This window comes from Rattus norvegicus, chromosome 1, assembly GCF_036323735.1.
Source record: "Rattus norvegicus strain BN/NHsdMcwi chromosome 1, GRCr8, whole genome shotgun sequence".
NCBI classification, from domain to species: Eukaryota; Metazoa; Chordata; class Mammalia; order Rodentia; family Muridae; genus Rattus; species Rattus norvegicus.
Window position 1 is genome coordinate 185409363 of NC_086019.1, and position 26585 is coordinate 185435947.

The window sequence follows — 26585 nt, forward strand, 5'->3', positions numbered from 1 at the left end:
CTATTATTTGCTAATGACACAATGGAGTGGTAGTGAGGAGACCGTGGGTACCATCTCATTTTTTAAGCCCTAGTGCTGCATCTCCTACACTAGGAGTTCTGACCCACCCCCACCCCTCTGGCTTTGGTGTCCCTGTATTACTGTATCATATTTAGTTGTCATGGTCCATCAACAGCTTGGGAGGGACTGGCTGACATTACCAAGTCTGAGTGGTTTAAAAAGCTGTGATTCTGATTTAAATTGCAAATGGGTAGGGCATCATGGGAAGACGAACGCAGACATGAAAAATGGGAGGAAAGGATCCAGCTCGGCAATATTTTTAGATCTCCCCTCTGATCGGTTTTGCATAATTTGTCTTTGGACTTTGGCTTTGATAAGTTCTGATCTTCACTCGCCAATACGTTCACCAAGGGCTAACCCAAGGTTTCCTTCCAATCCCCCACGGCTCCCAAAATCACCTGTGTTAAAACCTTTATGAAATGCTCCTTAAAAAATACAGTGACTTGGATGGGGCTCAAAGGCATCATGCCATGCTGAGTGAGAAGAAGGTTATGTACTGCCTGTTTCCAATTATACATGACACTCTCAAACAGGCAAACCAACACTCTAGAGAAAAACCTACTGCTTGCCAGGGCTTAGGACACTAGAGAGGGGAGCCTAGAAACAAGTCAAGCAGAGAGACATCCTGTGGAGTTGCCGGGACAGTGGTTCTCACCCTTCCTAATGCTTCAACCCTTTAACACAATACCTCATGGGGCGGTGACCCCCAACCATAAAACTATTTTGTTGTTACCTCATCACTGTAATTTTGCTATTGTTATGAATTGTAATGTAAATATCTGATATGTATCCCCTGCCCTGAGAAAGGTCGTTTGACCACCCCAGAGGGTCACAACCCACAGGTTGACAAACACTGCCCAAAGGGCTCTGTCCTGTATCCTGACTGGGGTGATAGTCAAACAAACCAGTACATGAGTTAAAATTTGTACAAACCCATATATGACTCAAAATTTGTACAAACCCCTACATGAGTTAAAATGTGTACATGTGTAGATTGAAGCAGTGCTAAGAAGTCTAAGTAGGTTAAGGGAAATTGAAATTGAGAGAGATTATCTAGGGGTTTGGGGGACGATGTGCAATGGGAGGGAATGGGGTGGATTTGATAAAGCACATCGCATACACGTGTGAGATTCTCAAACGATAAATTAAAAAGTATATTAAACTGCAGACAGCAAGGCTCTGGGAACAGCTCATTGACAGAAACCTCAGCTAGCATGCAGGAAGCCTTGGGTTTAAACTTAGCACCACAAAACAAACAAACAAGCAAAATCACAGTGTGGAATGCCCACAAAAATATGTCATTTTCAAAGACAAAAGTATAAAAGGAAACTTTAGCAACATCCCTAATTGTCTGACTTGGTGCCTGACCGACACCCATACTCAGAAGGATAGGAATCCTAATTATCTGTGGGATAGGTTTTTCCCCTTCTGAATCTCCAAGCTTTCCTAACTTTTGTCCTTGTTATCTGTGAGCATCACGGCTGCAGGTGGCATTTCAATCTTCCTCTTCCTCTTTATTCCACTTATAGCACGGAGCTGTGAAGCCAAAACTAGGGTGAGTGTACTGTGGTGAAGCCTCCTAGGCAGAGAGCCTAATGGCTGAGCTAGAAGCATACCCCTGCTCAGCCTATCTTCTCTCATGAGTCCAGAGAGCAGAGACCAAAATCTCTATAAATTTGACCTCCTGGACCAAAGCACTCCAGGGCCCAGGAAGAACTTTGATTTTGTAGGGTAACCTTCCTAGAGCCCTGACTGCTGCTAACTTCTCAAACACTGTTAATCAGAGGCCACCAATCACATTCTCTCTTCCATGATATCTAGAAGGAGACACAGAGACCACATGCAGCCAGCACAGCCTGCCTTTAAAGTGATCATTTAAGGTGCCCCTGCACCTGTCCAGCATCCTGTCTGTCACTTGTCTTTGTTGAAATAGTTTGCTTTTCCTTAGAGGACTAAGTCACCATTCATATTACTGTCACTCCCTTCAGTGAAGCGATTGTGCTCAAACTACCTAGACCAGAGGCAAACAAACAAACCGTGGGTGTTGTCATCTTGTAGGCAATGATTACTTGAAAGAGTGGCTGCAGTGGTCCCGGAGTCTGCACATAAAAGAAAGGCAAGGTAGGATGTAAAGTAAGGGGAGGAGCAGGAAGATGATGTCACTTCCTAAAAGATGGTGGAGGAGACTGAAGGTGACCAGGCATGGTGGGACACCCACCTCTTGAGGATATTTCATCTCATGCGAGTGTCTGTGCAAAGGCACCATATGGGTTCACTTTACCATCCCTGTGCTGACCCACCTACTTTGCACCTTGGGCTCTTGTAGGGTCAGCAAGGGATTTGCAGGTTTCAGAAATGATCATCATGCCAGGTATCAAGACATTGGAGCCCTGTTGCTGCCATCGCTGTCCCCAACAAAGAATCACTTTTATTTACGTGGGTTAAAGAGAAATTGATCTTATAAGTAAATGAATAAGCGAAGAAAGGCGTCCAGATAGAACTCAGCACAGCAGATAAAGAAAATTTACAAACACTCTCAAGATATATTGCTCAAATACAAGAGCAGCGTGGGCTGTGGGCGTAACTCGGTGGTGGAGTGCTTGCCTTGCATGCACAAGACCCTGGGCTCCAGACCCAGTGACGTACACCACTCGCCCCAAGGCAGCAAAGTGAAAAACATATACTATCTTTTGTATAAAAGAAGAAAAAGGGATAATATATCCAAGTGGTCTTATTTACACATAAATTATGAGTGATTGTAGAAAAAATCCAACAGCAGGTTCCTAGGGGTGAAATTGGGTGGGTGGGAGACATGGATGGGAGAGAGACTTTTGATCAAGCTTTTATATGTTTTTCGCTATATGATTTCTGCCTTGGAAGAAATAAGGAATGGATAAAAAGATTAAAAGTCATCCATATGTCCTCAGGTTTGTTATCACTGTTAACATGTTGCTTTCTTGTTGCTCTGGATAAATCGTTTTGTATGCTATATGCCATTTCTCTCTCTCTCTCTCTCTCTCTCTCTCTCTCTCTCTCTCTTTCATACACACACACACACACACACCCTTATGTATATAGTATGCTTTCTGTACTTCATAGGACATTTTCTAAGTTGTGGTTTCGCTTAACACTGTGACAGGGGTTTCTTCGTGCCGGGAAGAGCAGAGTTACACAGTGCCGTTAGATGTCTGTGCAGCATTTGGCTGTACACACAGAGTGTTGCCTGCTTAAACAAACTGCCTATGAGCTCTTCAACGGCCTCCCACCTTTCGATACTGAAAACTTAATACAAGGGCAGCAGTGGACTCTTTACCCAGTTCCCCCTCAGGATAAAATCTCTTTGGAGGAATTTTTAATCTTTGAGAATAAGTATGCTAAAACATAAAAGTGACAGTTTTAGTAGAATTTTCCCATTTTTTCCACCCCAGGCTCTATGCCTCAGCAGAGGTGTATTTCTTCCCTTGAGGATCTGAAGGAGGCCCTTGTCCTGTGTCAATGATCGACTTTCTGTCTTGTTAATACTCTGATATTGTCATCTTAGTTGGTCTTTGCAAATGTAATGTGTGAAACTATATCCTTCTAATTTGGACTTTTTTTAAGTACTACAAAACATTTTAGTCCATTTGCATTTTTTCCCTAAAATTTGGTTCCGTCTGTGCATTCGTTGCTTCTTCCTCTGGGTTGGAAGATGTCGATGCTCAGCTCCGGGCTGACCTGTGAGCCCGCTCTGCCTCTTACTGTGCTCCCGATGGCGGGATCTGAATGCTTTTGTCTGTATACTGAGCGTGATGATGATTTTCTTTCTCCTTGTGTGTGAGTGTGTGTGTGTGTGTGTGTGTGTCTATGGATGTGTGTGTGTGTGTCTATGGGTGTGTGTGTGTGTGTGTGTGTGTGTGTGTGTGTCTATGGGTGTGAGTGTGTGTGTGTGGGGTTGGTTTTTGTTTTGCTTGATTTATCGTTGTTTGTTGTTGGTGTTGTGGATTGAACTCAGGGCTGGGGTCTGCTGGGTGAGCGCTCTGTCACCGAGCTGTATCCTCAACAGTTTTCCCTCTTTATTTGAGAATCTCTCCAAATTGGCCAGGCTGGCCTTGGACTTGCTCTTTAGTATTGGCAGGCCTTAAACCTGTGATCCTCCTGCCTCAGCTTCCCAAGTGCAGCTGGAGTTATAGCCCCATGCCTGCAAGCCTGGCCCTATCTTGATAATTTTCAACTTCGAATGTAAAAGCTTTAAGTTTTAAGCTCTCTGGTGATTAAAATATTTATTGTGACTTACTGTGTTCTTTATCTTTTGGGGGCTTTGATGGTTTGAGGCAGGACCTCACTATGTAGCCCAGGCTAGACTTGGCCTCACAGAGGTCTTCCATCCCCATCTCCCAAGTGCTGGAGCACACGGATGCCTCTGTGCTCAGCTTTTACAGTCATCTTCCCCATCCTTCTGCCTCTCTGGGTTAGTGAGGTTTTCTTTTTCTCCTTTTCTGGAGTAAAAGTCAGGTTACCTGTGCCTGGAGTTTTAACATGTGGATTTTACTGCATACAATTTTAAAACACACACTCACTCCTTCTTGGGAGATCTCGAGTTCCCGGCTGTGCTCAGAGAATAGCCACCGCCATGTTGCCAGCTGGCATTTTCCTGAGAGTGTTGCCCATTCCTCTGGCTGGCTTGCAAAGCCGTCCAACAGCCATCCCTTCTGAGAACGCCTGGAACTACACTCGCATTCCACCAACGGACCGGACCGGCTGCCTGCTTTCTCCAGCCCAACTGAGTTGCCACCAGACAATCTTAATATTGTAAAATCAGCCAGATGGCACAACCGCTGGGTGCAGAATCTATTGTCCTAAACTCATTAGCTATCTTATATTAATTAGAATTCTTCCAGTGGTGGAGGCCGCCACAGGTTCTAATAGCCCCGAGGCCTACATGGTGTCTATGCTCCTCTCTCCAGTGTCTGGCCGAAAAGCCCCTTCCTCTGTCTCGTCGCCTCCTCTTCCTCCTGGGGCCTGGAAATTCTGCCTCTATATTTTTGCCCAGTGATTGGCTTCTGCCGTCTTTATTGACACAATCAGGAAACAATTAGGGAACCTCCCCCTACGTCCTTTATAGCTGATCTAACACTTGCTGAAGAGTAATACAGAAGACTGAATGCAAGCGAATGCAGCTGCCGGGCATTTGACTCGGCTTTGCTTTTGAGATGTTAACATTTATCAGAAACATTGTGTCTGCATAGTTTAAATAGTTAAACAAGGCCATGGCCCTTCCAGAACAACAGCAGCCTGACTTCTGCAGATTATGATTTCTTGTTATGAAAGTAATCCATTTAGGATTCTTTCAGCTTGCTACTTCTGTGTTCTGTATTACTAAATAACATGTTTATGTTGCTGTATCTTATAAATCATATAAAGACTAACACTGGGAATTAAAATCACACCTGCTAGTCACTTAGTTAAAAAAAAATACAGTGTCCTAACTGCAAACAATGACGATATAGAAAATACCTGCAGAAACCAGTCAGATGTGGCCAAAGCATCATTCCACAGCAATCGGGCTTCTTTATTAACTGGAGCAAATGCATTTACTAAGAATTCAACCCCTTTAAAAAAAAGGGCTGGAGAGATGGCTCAGCGGTTAAGAGCACTGACTGCTCTTCCAGAGGTCCTGAGTTTAATTCCCAGCAACCACATGGTGGCTCACAACCATCTGTCATGGAATCCAATGCCGTCTTCTGGTGTGTCTGAAGACAGCTACGGTGTACTCACATACATAAAATAAATAAGTAAATCTTTAAAAAAAAAAAGAATCCAACCCAGGTGTTAGAGGAAGGAGTAGACAGCATAAGAAAACAAGGAAATCATCCAGAGAGGCAAAGAAATTAGCAAATGGATAAAAACAGTAGCATTGATTTAAAAAAATAAATACAAGAGTTAACTATTTGATAAAATTACAAAATAGACAAAAATAGATGATGGACAAGAAAGAATATAGCTTCAAGAATTCCTAAAAAAAAATCTGTGAAGGGCTCAAATTTTATGATACTGAAAAAGAACTGTGTAAAAATCAAATATTTAATCCTCTTAAAGCATCGCAAAAGCACTAAAGATATTTTATAAGTATAGTTTCAAAAATGGTTTTCCGTGAAGAGGGACGTGGGTGGGGTCAGAAGCAATGTGAGTGACACTTCCACACCACTGATAAGAAGAAGAAGTGTGCATGTTAGAGGCAGAGTCCTACCTCTACAGAAACTTACTGACGTCCTCTATCATGTTTTCTGTTTTAAATGTGAAGGGGTCCTAAACACCACAACCTTTTTAAAAATTTTATTGTTTTTGTTTGCTTGTTTCTGTTTGTTTGTTGCTTGTTTTTTGAGACAAGGCCTTACATAGCTCAGACTGGCCTTGAACTCAGTATATAGCCAAGAATGACCCTGAACACCAGTTCTTCCTGTCTCTGCCTCCCAGGTGCTGGGATTACAGGCATGGGTTACCACACTGGGTTACAGGTTGCTAAGTGAACCAGGGCTTCCTCACTCTACCACCTGGGCTGTAGATGGGCCCTCAATGACAGTCATTAGCACTCCAGTCTTTTTTCTCGGGGGGTGGGTGCAGCGAACTTTATTAATATTATTTAAGGAGGTAGGGAGGGCTCCCTAGGCCCCTCCTGTTATTATGAGGGTCTGGGATGGAAATTGTGAGGGGGATGCTCAGTGTTGGGTCCCAGATGGGACAGGGACTCCTCAGCAACTGAGGGCCTCTCTCTTGCTCTCAGTATCCTTGCTGGGCGGGGGTGGGTGATCCAGGGTTTCTTACTCCTTGGAGGCCATGTAGTCCATGAAGTCCACCACCCTGTTGCTGTAGCCAAATTCACTGTCAGACCAGGAAATGAGCTTTACAAAGTTGTCATTGAGAGCAATGCCAGGTCCAGCATCAAAGGTGGAAGACTGGGAATTGCTGTTGAAGTCACAGGAGACAACCTGGCCCTCAGTGTAGCCCAGGATGCCCTTTAGTGGGCCCTCAGATGCCTGCTTCACCACCTTCTTGATGTCATCATATTGTCAGGTTTCTCCAGGCAGCATGTCAGATCCACAATGGATACACTGGGGGTAGGAACATGGAAGGCCATGCCAGTGAGCTTCCTGTTCAGCTCTGGGATGACCTTGCCCACGGCCTTGGCAGCACCAGTGGATGCAGGGATGATGTTCTGGGCTGCCCCTCAGCCATCACGCCACAGCTTTCCAGAGGGGCCATCCACAGTCTTCTGAGTGGCAGTGGTAGCATGGACCATGGTCATGAGCCCTTCCACGATGCCAAAGTTGTCATGGATGATCTTGGCCATGGGGCTAAGCAGTTGGTGGTGCAGGATGCATTGCTGACAATCTTGAGTGAGTTGTCATATTTCTCATGGTTCACACTCATCACAAACATGGGGGCTTCAGTCGAAGGGGCAGAGATGATGACCCTTTTGGCCCCACCCTTCAAGTGAGCCCCAGCCTTCTCCATGGTGGTGAAGACACCAGTAGACTCCATGACATACTCAGCACCAGCATCACCCCATTTGATGTTAGCGGGATCTCCCTCCTAGAAGATGGTGATGGGCTTCCTGTTGATGACAAGCTTCCCATTCTCAGCCTTGACTGAGTCACTGAATTTGCCACGAGTAGAGTCATACCAGAACATGTAGACCATGTAGTTGAGGTCAATGAAGGAGTCGTTGATGGCAACCATCTCCCCTTTGCCAGATGCAGAGCAGAAGGCAGCCCTGGTTACCAGGTGCCCAATACGGCCAAATCTGTTCACACAGACCTTCACCATCTTTTCTACGGGACGAGGCTGGCGCTGCACAGGAAGATGCAGCTGTCTCTGGAACAGAGAAGAGCAGAGAGCCAGCACTCCAGTCTTTATTGGCTGTGATTCTCAAAGTTCTCTTCTAATCTACAATTTTACAAAATGTTTTTCATTTCTTAACCAATTTTAAAAGATTTGTCTATTTTAGATTGTGTGCATGTGAGTGTGTGTGTGTGTGTGTGTGTGTGTGTGTGTGTGCCTTTATGAGTTTATACATACCATGTATCTGCAGGTGCCCTCAGAGGCCTGAAGACTGCATTAGATCCCCCTGGAACTGGAGTTACAGGAGCTTGTGAGCCACCTGGTGTAGGTGCTGGGAGTTGAGCCCAGGTCCTCTGCATGAGCAGCTCCTTCACAGCTGAGCTCTCTCTCCAGCTCTATGTTAGTATTTTCGTCTGAGCAGACTAAAAAATGTTTTTCTGTTTGTTTGTTGTTGTTTTGTTTTTCATATAAAAGTTGAGGTGGCTTGGTTAGAAGGAAAAATCTTTTTTGAAATTTCTAAAATATATGATCTGATTGTCACGGGCTTGTGTGTGTGTGTGTGTGTGTGTGTGTGTGTGTGTGTGTGTGTGTGTGTGTGTAGCAGAGCAGAACCTGATGTCAGCTGGATCCTTTTTCTCTTTGTAGGCATGCTCCTTTCTCTTTGCCTAGGATACTGACATAAAATTTCTCTCTTACTTAAATTAAAACTACAGGCTTGGAGCCAGGCTGCGCTGAGTTCAAGAACAGACTCCTCTACCCACTGGTAGTGTCTCTTGGGATGCTCGCTCCCCTGCTCTGTATTTCATGCCCTCCTGGGTGTCATGGATGTGATGTATGTACTGTCTATATAGGGAGAATATGAGGCCCAGCTTGGTTAACTTGTGTACCATGTTTAGAAGAAGAACCAAGCCCACAGCAAGGACTACTTAGGGATTTCCAATTTAATATTATTTTATCATTATAATGACTACTACTAAATATTTAGGTCTTCTCTTGCTATTGATTATATTTTCCCCTGTAAGTAGTCAAGATTCCCAGGACCTATAAGGACATTTTCTGTAAGCATATCATCTCCCAAGTTGGCTTTCTCTTTTTACCTTTGGGACAGGTGACTCTCTCTGTACTTGGCACAGACATCTATTTCAACAGTGTATCTCAGATGAGTGTTTGTGGGATCTTTAACTGGGAGGCTTCCGGCATCTGGAGAAAACCCCTGGACATCATAAACTTGAGATTTACACAACCCCAATCCGTGCTCAGCAAGTCCTTCCTCCACCCATGCTTCTGAATTCAGGACTGCTCTCTGGTTCTGCTGAAGTCTTTCCACACACCCCAGGCACACTGTTACGGTATGTCAGCTCAGTGAATCTCTCTCTAGTCGTCAGCACAGATGCAGATTTCTGCTTGTCACTACTAAGAGGGATCCAGGAGGCTGGGTGGAGGAAGCCGTAGGTTCAGGGAACCCTTTTAATCTGAATCTGGTTCTTTGTTTGAAACAGGGTCTCATGTGGTCTAGGCTGGCTTTGAACTCCACATGTAGTCTGAACTCCCAATTCGCCTGCCTCTACATCCCAAGTGCTGAGGTTGCACATATGCACCAGCCTGCCCAGTTTACATGGTACTAGGGCTCGAGCCCAAGGCTTGGAGCATACCAGTCAAGCACCCTGTGAGCCCGACTGCATCCCTGTTCTTGACATCCACTTTATTATCATGGTTACTTCGGAGTGGAATCCAGATTTTTAAATCTAGGCTTCTCTGTCGGTCTATGGTTCTTCTCCTTTGTTCTTTTATATTGCTGGGCATTAGCTGTTTTGTCTCCAGGGTGGAATATGCCTTATTGAAAAGGACAGAGACTTGTCCCTTCTGGTCAGTCCCTAATACTATAAACCCCTCCTATATAACATGCCTCTGGGTTATATCTAAATTGCATGAGATACTGACATATTTAATTTTCCTACATTGTGAGGTCAAAGATATACAGATGTCTGCAGGCTGTTTATTTGGAAGGTGGGATCTGAAAGCAAGGGAGAAAACTTAGCTAAAGAGGCTATTTGTCACTATGGTGAGTCAGTGAATCCTGCTGGGAAGCCTAGGAGATCATGTACAAAGTGGCCTGTTGGGGGAGGGTATTTCCAAAGGGTACTTCCGCCCCCCACTTAAGCAAGTGTCTCCGCTTTAGAGAAAGCCCTGAACAATCCAGAAACTCTGTGGAGTTTTGAGGGGTGCAGTTGGGGACCACAGGAATCGCTCACAGCTGTATTTTAAAGTGGACTAAGTTGGGAGTGTGTCTGTTGCTTAATGTACAAGAGCTTTGCTGATAAGAAGCTTAAAGAGAAGTCTCAGTATCTGGCTGGCCATTTCCTCTCCAGGAGCCCTGTCACTGGGAGAAGATAGACAAGGTCAGAGCCCCACTCCCAGTACCGGATCCATTGCCCTATGGGTGACTCAGCCATCACCTTCAATTGTTTCTGTTGAGTTTGGTCTGGATTCAGCCTTTAGTTCTGTTCTTGTTGTCTTGGCTGAAGTGTGCATACCGGGCCTTAGTTTGCTCTGAATCCTTCAGATCAGGCTGTCTTCTCCAGATAGGGACCCTAGAGGCACCTGTGACAAGAGCCTGCCATTCCTAAGGCACTGGCATTCAACTGTGCTGATGAGAGCTGTCACAGATGTGTGAGAGACATCAGAGCTTCAGTAGATGAGAAACTAAGCCTGCTGCTCCCAGGGGAGCTGAACAACGCTCAGGGATCCTGAATGGGCGTGGAAGAGGGCAGATGTCAAGAGCCCTGGTCCTGAATCAGGAAATCTTCATTTTAGTTCCAGGATGGTCATCAACATCCCTTTGACCTCTGGGCCATAGCTTGCATGTTTGTGGGATCTTTGTCCCCTCTCATTTATAGAATTAGAAGGCTCCACTAATAGCTCTCCTATAGGAACAACAGTAATAGTCTAGTTAGAGTTTAACCTTTGCAGTCTTTCTCTGTATTTGCCACATTTACCTAGTGTTAAAGGAAGAGGTGCTGAGTTTCCAGTTACACTCTGACCAGAGTTATAGAAGAAAAACAAACTTATGTAATTAAACACAGATTTACAGAATAACCCAAAGGGGATATGTGTGCAAGAATGAGGGGTTTGGAGGGTTGTGCGTGAATGCTGAATTGCAGGGGAATGAGCTTAAAGAGGTTTGGTCTAGCTCTAGAATCTCTTCCAGGCCAAATCATCTGCACAGTCAGGGTAGAGGCTGGACTATCGAATGGCTCAGAATTCTCAGATCCCTTTTGGAGCCCTTCTGGAGTAGGCTCATAGCTGTTACTGGGGCCAGCATCCTTTGAATGCACCCTCTCTGGGACACTGCATCATCAAGGATGCTTTTCCTACAGTTGGAGGAGGTTTCTCTCTTGCAGCAGCCACAGAATTCGTCCTTTAAAAAAAATCATAAATGACAAATTGCTTCTGTGGCTGCCTTGATGTCCTTGTTTAGTGTGGTCTAGGTGTGTTGTAGCAGAATAGTTGGTCCGGAGTCTGGACTGGGGAGAAAATCATTATGAAGAGCTATCGATTAGGTGTCCACAGCTGCTGAAGCTCAGCGGTGGAAGCTTCTGGAGCTGCATTTATGAAAGGGCATGAGGTCATGGAGAAGGGCAAAGATGTGAGGAGGCAAGGAGGCAATTTGTTTAAAGGACAATGGCATGTGAAGGCAGGCAGACCTGGGTTCAGCAGTTCCTGCATGGGGGCACGGAGGCACCAGGTGTCTGCTGGGTGTGCCTGTCTCCCTCTTGAAGCCAGGAGGAGAGCTCTGCAGATGCTATTTCTTTCCTGAGAAATCTTCCTCTGGCTCTCAATCATTTTCTGTTTTCTTTCTGTGTCTGTGGTGTGGTCGTGTGGATACAATTACATATGTGTGCACATGTATGCAAAGGCCAAAGAACAACCTTGGCTGCCATTCCTCAGGTGCTATCTAACTTACTTTATTTGTTTGTACTTAAAAAAAATAGATTCCTCTTTCATATAATACAGCCCCACCATAGTTTCCTTTCCCTTGACTCCTCCTATATTCTCCTACCACCTCTCCTCCACAGATCCATGGTCCCTCTGCTTTCTTTTTAGAAAAGAAGCAGACCTTCAAAAGATAACTGCAAATTTGACAAGACAAGACAAAAGCCATCATATAGAGTCTGGAAAAGGCAACCCATTAGGAGGAGAAGGGTCCCGCGAGCAGGCAAAAGAGTCAGAGGTACACCTAGTCCCACTGTTAGGAGTCCTCCTTAAACAAGCTAACAGTCAAACATGCACGAGCTGGACCTGATGCAGACCCACGCAGGTCCTGTGTTTGCCGCTTCAGCCTCTGTGAGCCCACGTGAGACCTGCTTATGAGAGTCAGTGAGTGGGCCATGTTCTCCGGATGTCCTCCATCTCCCCTGACTCCTGTAATCTTTCCTCCACTTCCTCTTCAGGGTTCCCAGATCTGAGGGGGAGAGACCTGATGGAGACCTCCAATTTAGACTCTCTCCCTCTCTCTCTCTCTCTCTCTCTCTCTCTCTCTCTCTCTCTCTCTCTCTCCCTCCCTCCCTCCCTCCCTCCCTCCCTCCCTCCCTCCCTCCATAATGTCTTGTTGTGGGTCTCTGCACACACTCCCATCTGCTGCCAGAGGAAGCCTCTCAGATGATGACTGGACAAAGCACCAATCTATGAGTACAGCAGAATATTATTACAAATTATTAGGAGATAAAGTCTTTCATTGGCCTGGAGCTAAATAACTAGGTCAGACTGGTAAGCCAGCTGAGCCTAGGGCCCGCCTGTTTCCGCCTCCCTTGCACTGGGATTACAAGCACGAGTGAACAAACACACCTGCATTTCTTCCTTGTGTTCTGCTGAGCCAGTGCAGGCCTTTGTGCTTGTAAGGCAAGCACTTTACCAACCAATCTCTCCTCAGCCTCACATTCCTTTTCTGTTTGTGTGTGTGTGTGTGTGTGTGTGTGTGTGTGTGTGCATGTGTGTGTGATGTGCATGTGTATTCTCATAAATGGAAGTATGCATGTACGTACAGATGTTGTGAACATGCATAGTCCAGAGGTTGATGTGAGGGTTTTCCTTGATCGCTCTCCACCTTATACACTGAGGCAGAGTCTTACCTGAACTTAGAACTTGCCAGTTTGCCTAGTTTAGCTAGCCAACTTGCTCTGGGCATCACCTATCTCCACTTCCTGGGTTCTGGGATTACAGGCAAGCTGTCATGCCTTCTAGCATTTATGCGGACTCTGGGAATACCCCCAACCCTTTATTCTCATCACGGAATCTCAGCTCTGCCCCACACTGTCTTTTACTACCCAGCCACAAATATCCAAGCTCACACAGCTTAGCAGAACTCAGCCTGCAGAGCACGGGCCAATGTCATTCTTCATTTGTGAATTGTACCAAACAGCGATTTCCATGGTACATCACTGATTGTCTTTGGCAAACCCATGTCATGCACACCTCACTGTTGGTGAACACCCTCAAACGCCTGTGTGTGGCTGTGATATGAAGCACAGCCTTGTCTGAGCTTCTCTCACAAGCCTCAGAGGCATATGGGAACATAATAAGATTAATAAGTATTTGTTGAATGAATGCATGAGGGATTGACCACCCAAGATCAGGGCTCAGAAAAGTTCATGGCGCCCACTGAAAGCCCTTTGGACTGTGGGCTCCCAGCAGCAAATTCACAAAGAGAGTGGAGCAGTGCTCAGGAAACCTAGAAGGAGCTCTTGACTAGAACAAAAGTATAAAGCATGAAGGAGGGTTATAACAATGTCCCTTCCTGCCTAGAGCTTTGAAATAGTTGTAATTTCGAATGATCTGTCAATCACACTTGATAAATTAAATCATACCTTTAAGCAGCACTTCTCAATGTGTTTTCTTCTTGGCACAAAAGCTGAAATATAGGTAACTTCTGTGACTTATGGGACTTTCCTTTCCATGGTATCTGTAATTCCATGCCTTTTTCTCAATGCAAGACGACATACTGTACTTTCTCTTAAGGAGACACACAATCTTCCCCCATTTTCAACTAAGATTTTGATGTCTCCCCTCCATCATTGTACCCACTACTCTTGCTAGAACTAATGCCTTGACTGTCTCTTGCTTTTGTTTCTTGTTCTAAACCTCTGAGAATGTGATGAACACTATCCCCACCCCCTCACAGTTACAGATTCACACACCCCATAGTTTCCACAAAGTTCATCTGATTGCAATGGGCAACTTCAAATCCATATAATATAGATGTGATCTTCAATAAGAAAGAATTAGGCCTTCTCATCTCAACTTCTAAATGTGAAAATAAATGTCAATTTTCAGGGGAAATATATAAACCTGAAATTGTGCAAAGTAAAAACAAAACCTAGCTTTTAACTAGAGAAGAAATGTTAATAATGCTATAATCATGCCTCACAGTTTAATGCCATCTTTGACAGCAGTGGCTTCTGATGCTTGGTTTGGAGGGACACCTAGTCACAAAGGCAAGCTGAAGCAGATGAGATACGTCTGTAAGTTGCAGCTTTACTCAATGAGGTTGGTCTGAAGTCGAAGAGAGCATGATTTCTCCACTGCTCCCTCAGTGAAGTCCATGCACTGTTATGCACTTGAACTCCCTCACCATGGAGGTCAAGCTCATTTGCATATTCAGTGCCTTGCAGAGAACCTTCATTACATCAGAGGTATTGTCTGCTTTTGTGATTCACCACAAGAAGTTACAGAACTTGATGGTCAGTGTACATTAAAGAGGAGAACAGGGTCCCACTGGGAAAAGGCAGCAGTTAATCTCGTAGCATGGTAGAGTGCATGGCATAGAGATCATTTTCCCATTGATCCATCACCAACCAGAGGAAGGGAGGTGCTGCTGGTGAGGAGGACACATTTTACAACATCCACAGAGGCACTGTTGACTGTCCGACTCTGTTCGGAGCCACAAACCAGCTCCCCTGCCTCATAGACTGTGAAAGTACACTGGCTTACAGAGGTTGCTCTTACAATGAAGGTGATTTGATCTAGAAATCATCCGTATTTTATCATCTTCCTGAAAAAGATGATAACTTCATCCAAAAGTACTCATCACCAACTTCCCATCATGCAATTTTTTTTTTGGTTCTTTTTTTTTCGGAGCTGGGGACCGAACCCAGGGCCTTGCGCTTCCTAGGCAAGCGCTCTACCACTGAGCTAAATCCCCAACCCCTCATGCAATTGTTTAGTATTTGAGTTACATCATGTGCGCCACAACACAAATCATGCGATCACCTTTTATTCTCTTTTGAAAAACAGCATGCATGTTACCAAGAGCCCCAGATGCCAGATACAAATTGCAGGATTGGGTATTTTTCTTGGAATGTTTTAGTGTTACTTTGGTTCTTTGGTCCCATCATTCCTGGCTGTGCCCTTTTGTGCCCTGTTCTTCCCTTTGGGAATGGGGACATTTACTCTGTGACATTATATACTGAAAGCATGCAAGTTGTTGTTATTGTTATTTTCTTTATTGTATAGGTCCTCACCGCTAAGAGATTGCCTTGAGTCTCAAAGGAGACTCTGGGCTTTTTAAGAGTGTTAAGCATTCAGACAATGAGGACTTTTGAAGTTTTGAACTGATTACGAGGCTAAGGGGATCAGGAGTGGAAGTTATGGTAATGTGTTTGGTGTGTGACTGACAAGAGGAAGACTTGTGATGGTTCATTCCAGTTGCCAGACTGACTGGATTAAGAAGCACAGTGGCACATACCTCTGTGCCACCTTTGTATCTGTGATGCTGTCTCCAGGGAGATTTGACTGAGGTGGGAAGACTCAGCATGAAGTGAGAGTCACTATAGCCTGGGATGCCTGACTGAATAAGAGGGGAGAAAGGAGAAAGGGCTCTAACAGCTGACCTCCCCTTTTCTCTGCTTCCTGGTTGGTGCCATGAACCAAGTGGTTCCTACCACCATGCCTTCTCCATAATCATGGACCATGGTCCTCTGAACTGTAAGTCAAAATAAAATATCCATCGATTAAAGCAGTATAGCAAACTCCTATAAATGTAACGGGAAGTTTTCCTAACCCATTGCAACAGCTCAACCTTCTGCATTTCCTTTGTCTATTGTTAAAACTTTACAGTTTGTTTTCCATTAAAATGTTGCCGTCTTGGACTAAGGATGTAGCTCAGTGGGATGGCGCAAGCCCCTGAGCGCTAAACAAAGAAACTTTTGATTGGGTGTTCACTTTCAATGAAGATAAGTTTAGGACAGAATTTTATTCCTGTGCCTTCCAGAACTTTTTAGGTAGGAGACTTGCTGTGAATTTGAACTCTCTTTTTCTCCCTGGCTGCTTTTTGCTGTATGTTTGATGTTCTGTAACTTCAACGTTTCCAAGGAGATTTGCTTTCTTTTTCACGTTTTGGGAATCCACGTTCGGCTACTACCATGGTACATTTACTACGTTGCATTCTAGGTCCCTAGAACTTAATCTTCTCACTTAACTGAAAATTCATACCCCTAACTCAATATCTTGCCAAACTTCCACCCAGCACAGCCTCTAGTTAGTCACCATTCTTTCTATTTGTTTAGTTTTCCATTAATTAATTTATTTACATCCTGATCACTGCCACCCCCTCCTTCTGGTGCCTCCCCACAGAGTCCCTCCTTCATCCTCCCCTCTTTCTCCTTTAAGAGGGTAGAACCCCATACTCCCATCACATCAAGTCTCTGCAGGGCTAGGCATATTCTCTCTCACGGAGGCCAGACAAGGCAGTCCAGTTAGGAGAACAGGTTCCACAGATGAGCAACATCTTTAGGAACAACTCTCCACTTCAGCTCTTGGGAGACCCATATGAAGACAGAATTGCACATCTGCTACATATTTGTGTGGGAAGGGAGTGCTTAGGTCCAGCCCGTGTATGTTCTCTGATTGGTGGTTCAGACTCTGAGATCCCCAAGGGTCCAGATTAGTTGACTCCGTTGGTCTTCCTGTGGAGTTCCTATCCCCTCAGGTACCCTCGATCCTTTTTCCAAAAGACTCTGAGCTCTGTCCAATGTTTGGTCTCTGCATCTGTTTCAGTCAGCTGCTGGGTGGAGCCTCTCAGAAGATTATTATGCTAGGTTCCTGTCTAAAATCATAACAAAGTGTCATTAATAGTGTCAGGTATTAGTGCTTGCTCACGGGATGGGTCTCAAGTTGGACCAGTTATTGATTGGCCATTCCCTCCGTCTCTGCCCCATCTTTGTCCCTGTATTTCTTGTAGATAGGACACATTTTGGGTTGAAGATTTTGTGGGTAGGATGGTGTCCTTATCCCTCCACTGGGGGTCCAACCTGGTGACCCCAGGAGGTGACCACTTCAGGTTCCATATCCCCACTACTAGGAGTCTCAGCTAGAGTCACCCCCATAGACTCCTGGGAGCCTCCCCAATACCAGGTCTCTGACAGGTCCTAAAGATGCCCCCTCCCACATCCCCACCAGCTGGCGATTTCTATTCATTCTCTTGGCCCTCTGGCCCTCTCTCCTGTCTCTCCCCACATTTGATCTTGACCTCCCCCAGTCTCCTCCCCATCCCCTCTCCATCCAGTTCCCTTCCTCCATCTGCCTCCTACGACTATTTTATTCTCACATTCCTCTAAGTGAGATTCAAGCATCCTCATCTGTGCCTTCTTCTTTAGCTTCTTTGAGTATGTAGAGAATAGTGTGGGTGTTCTGTACTTTATGGCTAATGTCCACTTATAAGGGAGTATATACCATGAATGTCCTTTTGGGGTCTGGATTGCCTCATTCAGGATGATATTTTCTAGCTCCATCCATTTGCCTGAAAATTCCATGATGTCCTTGTTTTTAATAGCTGAGTGGTATTCCAGTGTGTAAATGTACCTCATTTTCTGTATCCATTCCTCTGTTGAGGGGCATCTGGGTTGTTTCCAGTTCCTGGGTATTGCAAATAAAGCGGCTAGGAACATTCTCTAAGTGGAGCATGTGTCCTTGTGGTATGGAGGAACATCTTTTGGGTATTTGCCCACGAGTCATATAGCTGCGTTTTCAGGTAGAACTATGCCCAATTTTCAGAAAAACTGCCAGATTGATTTCCATAGTGGTTGTATAAGTTTGCACTCCCACCAGCAATGAAGGAGTGTTCCCCTTGCTTCGCATCCTCAGAAGCCTGTGCTTTTGCTGGGATTTTTTCTTAGCCATTCTAATTGTTGGAATCTCATGGTTCTTTTGATTTGCATTTTCCTGTTGACTAGGGACATTGAACATTTCTTTAAGTGTTTCTTGGCCATTCAAGATTCCTCTGTTGAGAATTCTCTGTTTAGCTCTGTACCCCATTTTTAAATTGGGTTATTTGGTTTGTTAGTGTTGAACTTCTTGAGTTCTTTATATATTTTGGATATTAGCCCTCTGTCAGATGTAGAGTTGGTGAAGGTCTTTTCCTAATCCGTAGACTGCCGTTTTGTCTCCTAACAGTGTCCTTTGCCTTACTAAAGCTTTTCTTGAATTTTAACAACCCAATTTGTGTGGTAACTAATCTACTCACTTAGACATTAATCTCTTTCAGGGGCCACCCCATCCCCACCACCCAGTACCATTAACTGGCAAGCAAGGATTCAGCCGAGGATTCTGGAGGAGAAAACAACTTTGTAGCCATTCACAGTGGGTGGAGTTACAGTGTTACCAGAAGGAATGAGGGTTGACATGGGTTTATGTGAGGTTGTTACCTGAGACTGAGATCCAGCACAGAACTTGGTATTTTACAAAAGCTGCTATAAATGTCATCCTCTTTTCTATCAACCTATAGAAATAGCTGGGGTTTTGTTTCTGGGGGCTCTATAAGTCTCTTTAATTACGGGATTGTGTGTTTCATGACACAAAAGACAACTTAGCAAGATTTTAAGGGTAACTTCCAACTTTTAGTTAAGTTTCTGTCTCTGCAATTTGAGCTTTGTTCTCATTAACGAAAGATCCTTATAGTCTAATGTCATTTCAGAGTACAGGCATGAGCTGGCCCTTCAGACTGGTTGCTGTGTTAGACCAATTAACACTTGGGCATTATCCTAATCTTTGGATGATGTTGTCAGCCGGGCGCACTGCTAGCCCTGTGTGTGGTCTTATCTTTCATTTCCCTGTGTTGTAATTTGGTTACTTTGTTTCCTCCTGTAAGGTTACTGACGCCGGACTAAGTCAGATAACTTGCCTTATAAATCACCAGTGCTGCCAGTACACAGTAAGCACACTAATGATCTGTATACCAGCAATATTGAAATGAACAGTCTGGGATTTCTCTAAATCGGTGCTCAGTTATGAGAGGGTCAGAGAACTGACAGGTAGTGCTGGTGAGAGGTGGGCTCAATGTACTGTGTAACTAGGCATATCAAATCCCAGAGTTCCTCTCCTGGGTAGGTAGCCCAAGGTATTGTGTTGCTTAATCTTGGTTGCCAACTTGACAACATCTGGAATCCACTAAAACCAAATAGCTGGACACCCCTGTGAAGGATTTTCTTGGCTGGTTCATCTGAGGTAGGAAGAACCACCCTAAATCTGGGACACACCTGATGGCAGCCCACATAAAAAGACACAGGAAGAGGAAGCGTTTGCATTTTGCCTACTTGCTCTCATTCTTTCTGGCAAGCTCACCTATCCTGCTGCCGAGGCGTTCCTTTGCTGGTGTTAGAGCCTGCTTCTTCAGGATTCCAACACAGACAGATCAGAGAGCAGCTAAGGGATTCAGCCTCATGGACTGAACAACTTCAGGACAGCCGTTATTGGACTAGCAGGACCACAGCCTGCAAGTTTTGTTATAAATGCTCCTTTAACACGTAGGCACATGGGCACACACTTTCTTTAAGTTATGTTCCCTTAGAGAACCCTAATACAGCATCCCCACAAAACTTCCTAAGAGCGCATGGACAAAGACAAGCATTACAGGGTAGTCTTGATGAGGGAACAAGATATTGGGGATCATCTCGATGCTCATCTCTGGCCATGGGTGGGTCAAGGGGGGCACTATACAGCCCCAAGTTCTCTGCATCTCCTGCATCAGAGCACACAGAACATGGAAAGACTGTAAAAGCACAGCACTGAGTTTAAAAATGCACGGAGGGGAGAGCTTTAGCACAATAACACTTATGTAAATTTTTAAAACCCACATGCAGAACAATATACATATTGTAGGAAGAGACTCCAGCCAAAAGATAAACATTAAATATGCGAGAATGGATTCTCTGTGGGATAGGGGAAGGCCACAAATAAATACATTAATTAATAAACACGTAAGAAAGATGCTGTGAAACAACCAACATTGAGCCACAAAGTTAGGATGATGATTAACTGTGGCCTCGAGATGCTGAAAAAGATACTGAGAAGGAGGTCAGGTGCGTGGATGCACACCAGTGAGTCTAGCACTCAGAAGACTGAGGCAGGGGGACCATGAGTTTGAGGTCAGCCAAGACTACCCCAACACCCAAACAAAGAAGCAAACAAACAGAACCCAGATAATGGAGAGGTCAGAGGAGATTGTGTTCGGTTGATACACATCCAGCCTGAAGTGTGGAATCCTGTGCTTCTTATTAGGAAGCCTTATATCCACGGTTACTTAGCTCCAGAAAGATACAGCAGTGTGATCTGAGGGCCAGGTGAGCCCCTTCCATATGTTGGCTATTTGATTGTGGGTAACAATCCAAGACCCCTGAGAACTGCCACAGAAGCTAAAGGAGGAATTACAAGTTATATGCAGGACTGTGGTGAGCACAAACCATTGTCCTCTCCTTGGCTATACTGTCCATGGCCTCCATTTGCAACACATGATGTTCAGTCAAATTCACTGATTTTCAACATGAACTGGAGCAAAAGGTACTGGTGTTGACTCTAGCTTTAAATTTAAAAAAGAACTTCCGCACGGCACTTTCTAAAGCACCAGGAAACATCCAAGCACCATGAAATACTCTCCTCTGAATACCTATAAGAGGGGCTTGTCACATACCTTCACCATCCCCTCCCAGCTGCTTTCCTGCCTTCCTTCTAGAGGACTCTGTGACTTCTCACTCCCTTCCCGTCTCAGGGAGAAGTCGCCTTAGTGCTCAAGTTGATTTCTCTCACTCTTTTGTTCTCTGCTGTCTGTTAGAGAGACCATAGCTTACACCAGGCTGTGATTATCCCCACGCCTGCTGCAGTGAAGAAACCCTGACATCGTCCCATAGACTGTGCTGATTTTCTGAGGCCTTTAGATTGATTGCATTCATCTTAGCAGCAGGTTATACGCACTATAAAATTATCCAGCTGTTTCCTAAAATCTCCCATTCAACCTAAGAGTCTTTAAAAGCTTTCACATTTTGAACGTTTTCAATCCAGCAGACTCGGACAATGCAACCGCCTCACCACATTTATTTAGGGCCTTGTTTTTCTCATCTAGGAAATGGGAATGATCTTTACATGGTGTATTTAAACACCCAGAGGACAGTGGAGCAGGTAATGGCCCTAAATAGCTGGGCTCGCACGTGTAGCCACACACAGGCAGAATTGGCTTTCACACCTTCTAGGGAATATTTCCATTTTGTTACTACTGTTCTTTCTTCCTTCCTTCCTTTCTTTCTTTCTTTCTTTCTTTCTTTCTTTCTTTCTATCTATCTATCTATCTATATTTTAGTATAGAATAGAGTTTATTCTCGGCATGGGGAGGGGAGTCAAGAGAGTAGTAGAGGCAAAGAAAGGCAGAGAGGGGGGAGGAAGGGAGGGAGGAGAGGAGAAGAGGAAGAGAGGAGAAGAGAAGAGGAGAGGAGAGGAGAGGAGAAGAGAAGAGAAGAGAAGAGAAGTAGAGGCCAGCCATGAGCACATGGAGAGAGGGGGAGAGACAAGAGGACAAGGCAGGAGCAGGAAAGCAAGAGCGAGAGAGGAGCAAGAGAGCGGGAGAGCGAGAGAGCGAGAGAGCGAGAGAGCGAGAGAGCGAGAGAGCAAGAGAGCGAGAGCCTTACTTCTGATAGAATACAGTCACCCTTCTCCTTAAAATCAGCCTCCCCAGAGTCTGAAAGAATCAGTTACAGAAAACATAGTTAGGGTTTGGCTTGGTGCCCAGTCGATGGCACTGTTTCAGGAGGCTGTAAGAATGTCCAGAGATAGGGGCCATGTGGGAGGAAGTGGGTCACTGAAGGCAGATCTTATTTATTCTCTAGCCCTAATGTCCCATTTCCCCCAACTCTTGCCCCTGTTTCCTGATTCAGAAGGGTGTTAAGCAAACAGCTTCCTGTTCCTGTTGCCAACAGCTGCTGTGAACTCTGCTATGCCTTCCCTGTCATGATGTACTGGATCCTCTGGAGCTGTGAGCTAGAACAAACCTTCTTTAAAAGTTGCTTTCCTTGTGTGTTTTATCACAAGGATGAGAAAGGTGACTGATACACAGATCCTTTACTGAAAGGTTCTCAGTGTAGATGTTACAGCTCGATCTTCATGTGTGGGCTGTGCCCTGGTAATAAGCAGCCCCAGTGTCTCAATGGCTTAGAACAAGAAAGGCTTATTCTTGTATCTGCTACAGATCCCTTGATGTCTGCAGCAGATGTGCACTGGCTGTGGCCAATCAGAGGTGCAGCTGATAGAAGCCATGTTGCAACATCTGCTTCCCAGCTCAGCATAGGTGTGGGAAGGGAATTGGGGTGAAGAGTTCACTAGCTCCTAACATTCCTACAAGTAAGGGCTCAGCATGCTCCTTGTAAATCTACTTTCTCCGGCTTACCTTCCTCAGATTCTGCTTGACTAATTTAGCAAAGCACCCAATTCAGCAAGAGACAAGTATCCATTTGAATAGTTACCACATAAACCCGGGGTTTCTAGCTCCCTGGACATTTTTATGGGTCAGGGACTACAGTGCATTATTGGCTTGGTAGAAGTCATCCCCACTCCTGGAAGTAGAGTCTGGGAGCAGAGTTGCCCTTCCACAGTAAAATGTAGCTTTCCTACTAAGTTTGGATGTTAGTAGATGTAGTCTTAGTTAGGGTTTTATGGCTAAGGACTAAGGCAATTTTTATAGACGAAAATATTTAATTGGGGCTTGATTACAGGTTCAGAGGTTTAGTCCATTATTGTCAAGGTGGGAACATGGCAGTGTTACACAGCTAGGAGTAAGCCTATCCCCACAGTGACACACTTCCTCCAACAAATCCACACCTCCTAATAATGCCACTCCCTGGGCCAAGCATATTCAAAACATACACACACACACACACACACACACACACACACACACACACGATATTATATATAGTACATGAAAAGTATTGTTCAGCTATAAGGAATTAGATGTGAAAAACAAAACAAAAAAACCCACATTGAGGAGAGACCCCACCGCCTGATCAGGTGGGCACTCCTGAGGCTGCAGAGCGGAGACCACCAACACTGCCCACCCCTGCCCACATCCCTGGCCCAAGAGGAAACTGTATAAGGCCTCTGGGCTCCCGTGGGGGAGGGCCCGGGAGCGGCAGGACCCCTGCGCCTGAGACACTGCCGGAACCTGAAGGAAACAGACCGGATAAACAGTTCTCTGCACCCAAATCCCGTGGGAGGGAGAGCTGAACCTTCAGAGAGGCGAACACGCCTGGGAAACCAGAAGAGACTGCACTCTGTGCACATCCAGGCGCCAGAGGAAAACACCAAACGCCATCTGGAACCCTGGTGCACGGAGGCTCCTGGAAAGAGCGGCGCAGATCTTCCCGGTTGCTGCCACAGCGGAGAGGACTTAGGCAGTACCCCACGAGCAAACTTGAGCCTTGGAACTGCAGGTAGGACAAACTTTTCCCCTGCAAGAAACCTGCCTGGTGAACTCGGGACACACAGAGGCAAAATTCCTCTAAGGCCGGGCACTTCCTGTGTTTACCGGAAGTCCCACACCGGCGGATCCCGGACCGCAGCAGCTCTCTGCTCCCAAACCCCGTGGGAGAGAGACCTCACCGCCTGATCAGGTGGGCACTCCTGAGGCTGCAGAGCGGAGGAGACCACCAACACTGCCCACCCCTGCCCACATCCCTGGCCCAAGAGGCAACTGTATAAGGCCTCTGGGTTCCCGTAGGGGAGGGCCCGGGAGCGGCAGGACCCCTGCGCCTGAGACACTGCCGGAACCTGAAGGAAACAGACCGGATAAACAGTTCTCTGCACCCAAATCCCGTGGGAGGGAGAGCTGAACCTTCAGAGAGGCGGACACGCCTGGGAAACCAGAAGAGACTGCACTCTGTGCACATCCAGGCGCCAGAGGAAAACACCAAACGTCATCTGAAACCCTGGTGCATGGAGGCTCCCGGAAGGAGCGGCACAGATTTTCCCGGTCGCTGCCACAGCGGAGAGGACTTAGGCAGTACCCCACGAGCAAACTTGAGCCTTGGAACCACAGGTAGGACCAATTTTTCCCCTGCAAGAGACCTGCCTGGTGAACTCAAGACACAGGCCCACAGGAACAGCTGAAGACCTGTAGAGAGGAAAAACTACACGCCCGAAAGCAGAACACTCTGTCCCCATAACTGGCTGAAAGAAAACAGGAAAACAGGTCTACAGCACTCCTGACACACAGGTTATAGGACAGTCTAGCCACTGTCAGAAATAGCAGAACAAAGTAACACTAGAGATAATCTGATGGCGAGAGGCAAGCACAGGAACCCAAGCAACAGAAACCAAGACTACATGGCATCATCGGAGCCCAATTCTCCCACCAAAGCAAACACGGAATATCCAAACACACCAGAAAAGCAAGACCTAGTTTCAAAATCATATTTGATCATGATGCTGGAGGACTTCAAGAAAGACATAAAGAACTCCCTTAGAGAACAAGTAGAAGCCTACAGAGAGGAATCGCAAAAATCCCTGAAAGAATTCCAGGAAAACACAATCAAACAGTTGAAGGAATTAAAAATGGAAATAGAAGCAATCAAGAAAGAACACATGGAAACAACCCTGGACATAGAAAATCAAAAGAAAAGACAAGGAGCTGTAGATACAAGCTTCACCAACAGAATTCAAGAGATGGAAGAGAGAATCTCGGGAGCAGAAGATTCCATAGAAATCATTGACTCAACTGTCAAAGATAATGTAAAGAGGAAAAAGCTACTGGTCCAAAACATACAGGAAATCCAGGACTCAATGAGAAGATCAAACCTAAGGATAATAGGTATAGAAGAGAGTGAAGACTCCCAGCTCAAAGGACCAGTAAATATCTTCAACAAAATCATAGAAGAAAACTTCCCTAACCTAAAAAAAGAGATACCCATAGGTATACAAGAAGCCTACAGAACTCCAAATAGATTGGACCAGAAAAGAAACACCTCCCGTCACATAATTGTCAAAACACCAAACACACAAAATAAAGAAAGAATATTAAAAGCAGTAAGGGAAAAAGGTCAAGTAACATATAAAGGCAGACCTATCAGAATCACACCAGACTTTTCGCCAGAAACTATGAAGGCCAGAAGATCCTGGACAGATGTCATACAGACCCTAAGAGAACACAAATGCCAGCCCAGGTTACTGTATCCTGCAAAACTCTCAATTAACATAGATGGAGAAACCAAGATATTCCATGACAAAACCAAATTTACACAATATCTTTCTACAAGTCCAGCACTACAAAGGATAATAAAGGGTAAAGCCCAACATAAGGAGGCAAGCTATACCCTAGAAGCAAGAAACTAATCATCTTGGCAACAAAACAAAGAGAATGAAAGCACACAAACATAACCTCACTTCCAAATATGAATATAACGGGAAGCAATAATCACTATTCCTTAATATCTCTCAATATCAATGGCCTCAACTCCCCAATAAAAAGACATAGATTAACAAACTGGATACGCAACGAGGACCCTGCATTCTGCTGCCTACAGGAAACACACCTCAGAGACAAAGACAGACATTACCTCAGAGTGAAAGGCTGGAAAACAATTTTCCAAGCAAATGGTCAGAAGAAGCAAGCTGGAGTAGCCATTCTAATATCAAATAAAATCAATTTTCAACTAAAAGTCATCAAAAAAGATAAGGAAGGACACTTCATATTCATCAAAGGAAAAATCCACCAAGATGAAGTCTCAATCCTACATATCTATGCCCCAAATACAAGGGCACCTACATATGTAAAAGAAACCTTACTAAAGCTCAAAACACACATTGCACCTCACACAATAATAGTGGGAGATTTCAACACCCCACTCTCATCAATGGACAGATCATGGAAACAGAAATTAAACAGAGATGTAGACAGACTAAGAGAAGTCATGAGCCAAATGGACTTAACGGATATTTATAGAACATTCTATCCTAAAGCAAAAGGATATACCTTCTTCTCAGCTCCTCATGGTACTTTCTCCAAAATTGACCATATAATTGGTCAAAAAACGGACCTCAACAGCTACAGAAAGATAGAAATAATCCCATGCGTGCTATCGGACCACCACGGCCTAAAACTGGTCTTCAATAACAATAAGGGAAGAATGCCCACATATACGTGGAAATTGAACAATGCTCTACTCAATGATAACCTGGTCAAGGAAGAAATAAAGAAAGAAATTAAAAACTTTTTAGAATTTAATGAAAATGAAGGTACAACATACCCAAACTTATGGGACACAATGAAAGCTGTGCTAAGAGGAAAACTCATAGCGCTGAGTGCCTGCAGAAAGAAACAGGAAAGAGCATATGTCAGCAGCTTGACAGCACACCTAAAAGCTCTAGAACAAAAAGAAGCAAATACACCCAGGAGGAGT

At 45.0% G+C, this 26585-nt stretch overlaps 1 protein-coding gene and 1 pseudogene across 3 annotated transcripts in view; one reads left to right on the forward strand and one right to left on the reverse strand.

The window, feature by feature from the left end:
- Hs3st2 (heparan sulfate-glucosamine 3-sulfotransferase 2) overlaps positions 1-26585 on the forward strand; it is a 121256-nt gene that overhangs the window by 21918 nt on the left and 72753 nt on the right. The gene's annotated exons all lie outside the window — the stretch shown is intronic.
- On the reverse strand, positions 6350-7578 carry Gapdh-ps59 (Glyceraldehyde-3-phosphate dehydrogenase, pseudogene 59; annotated as a pseudogene).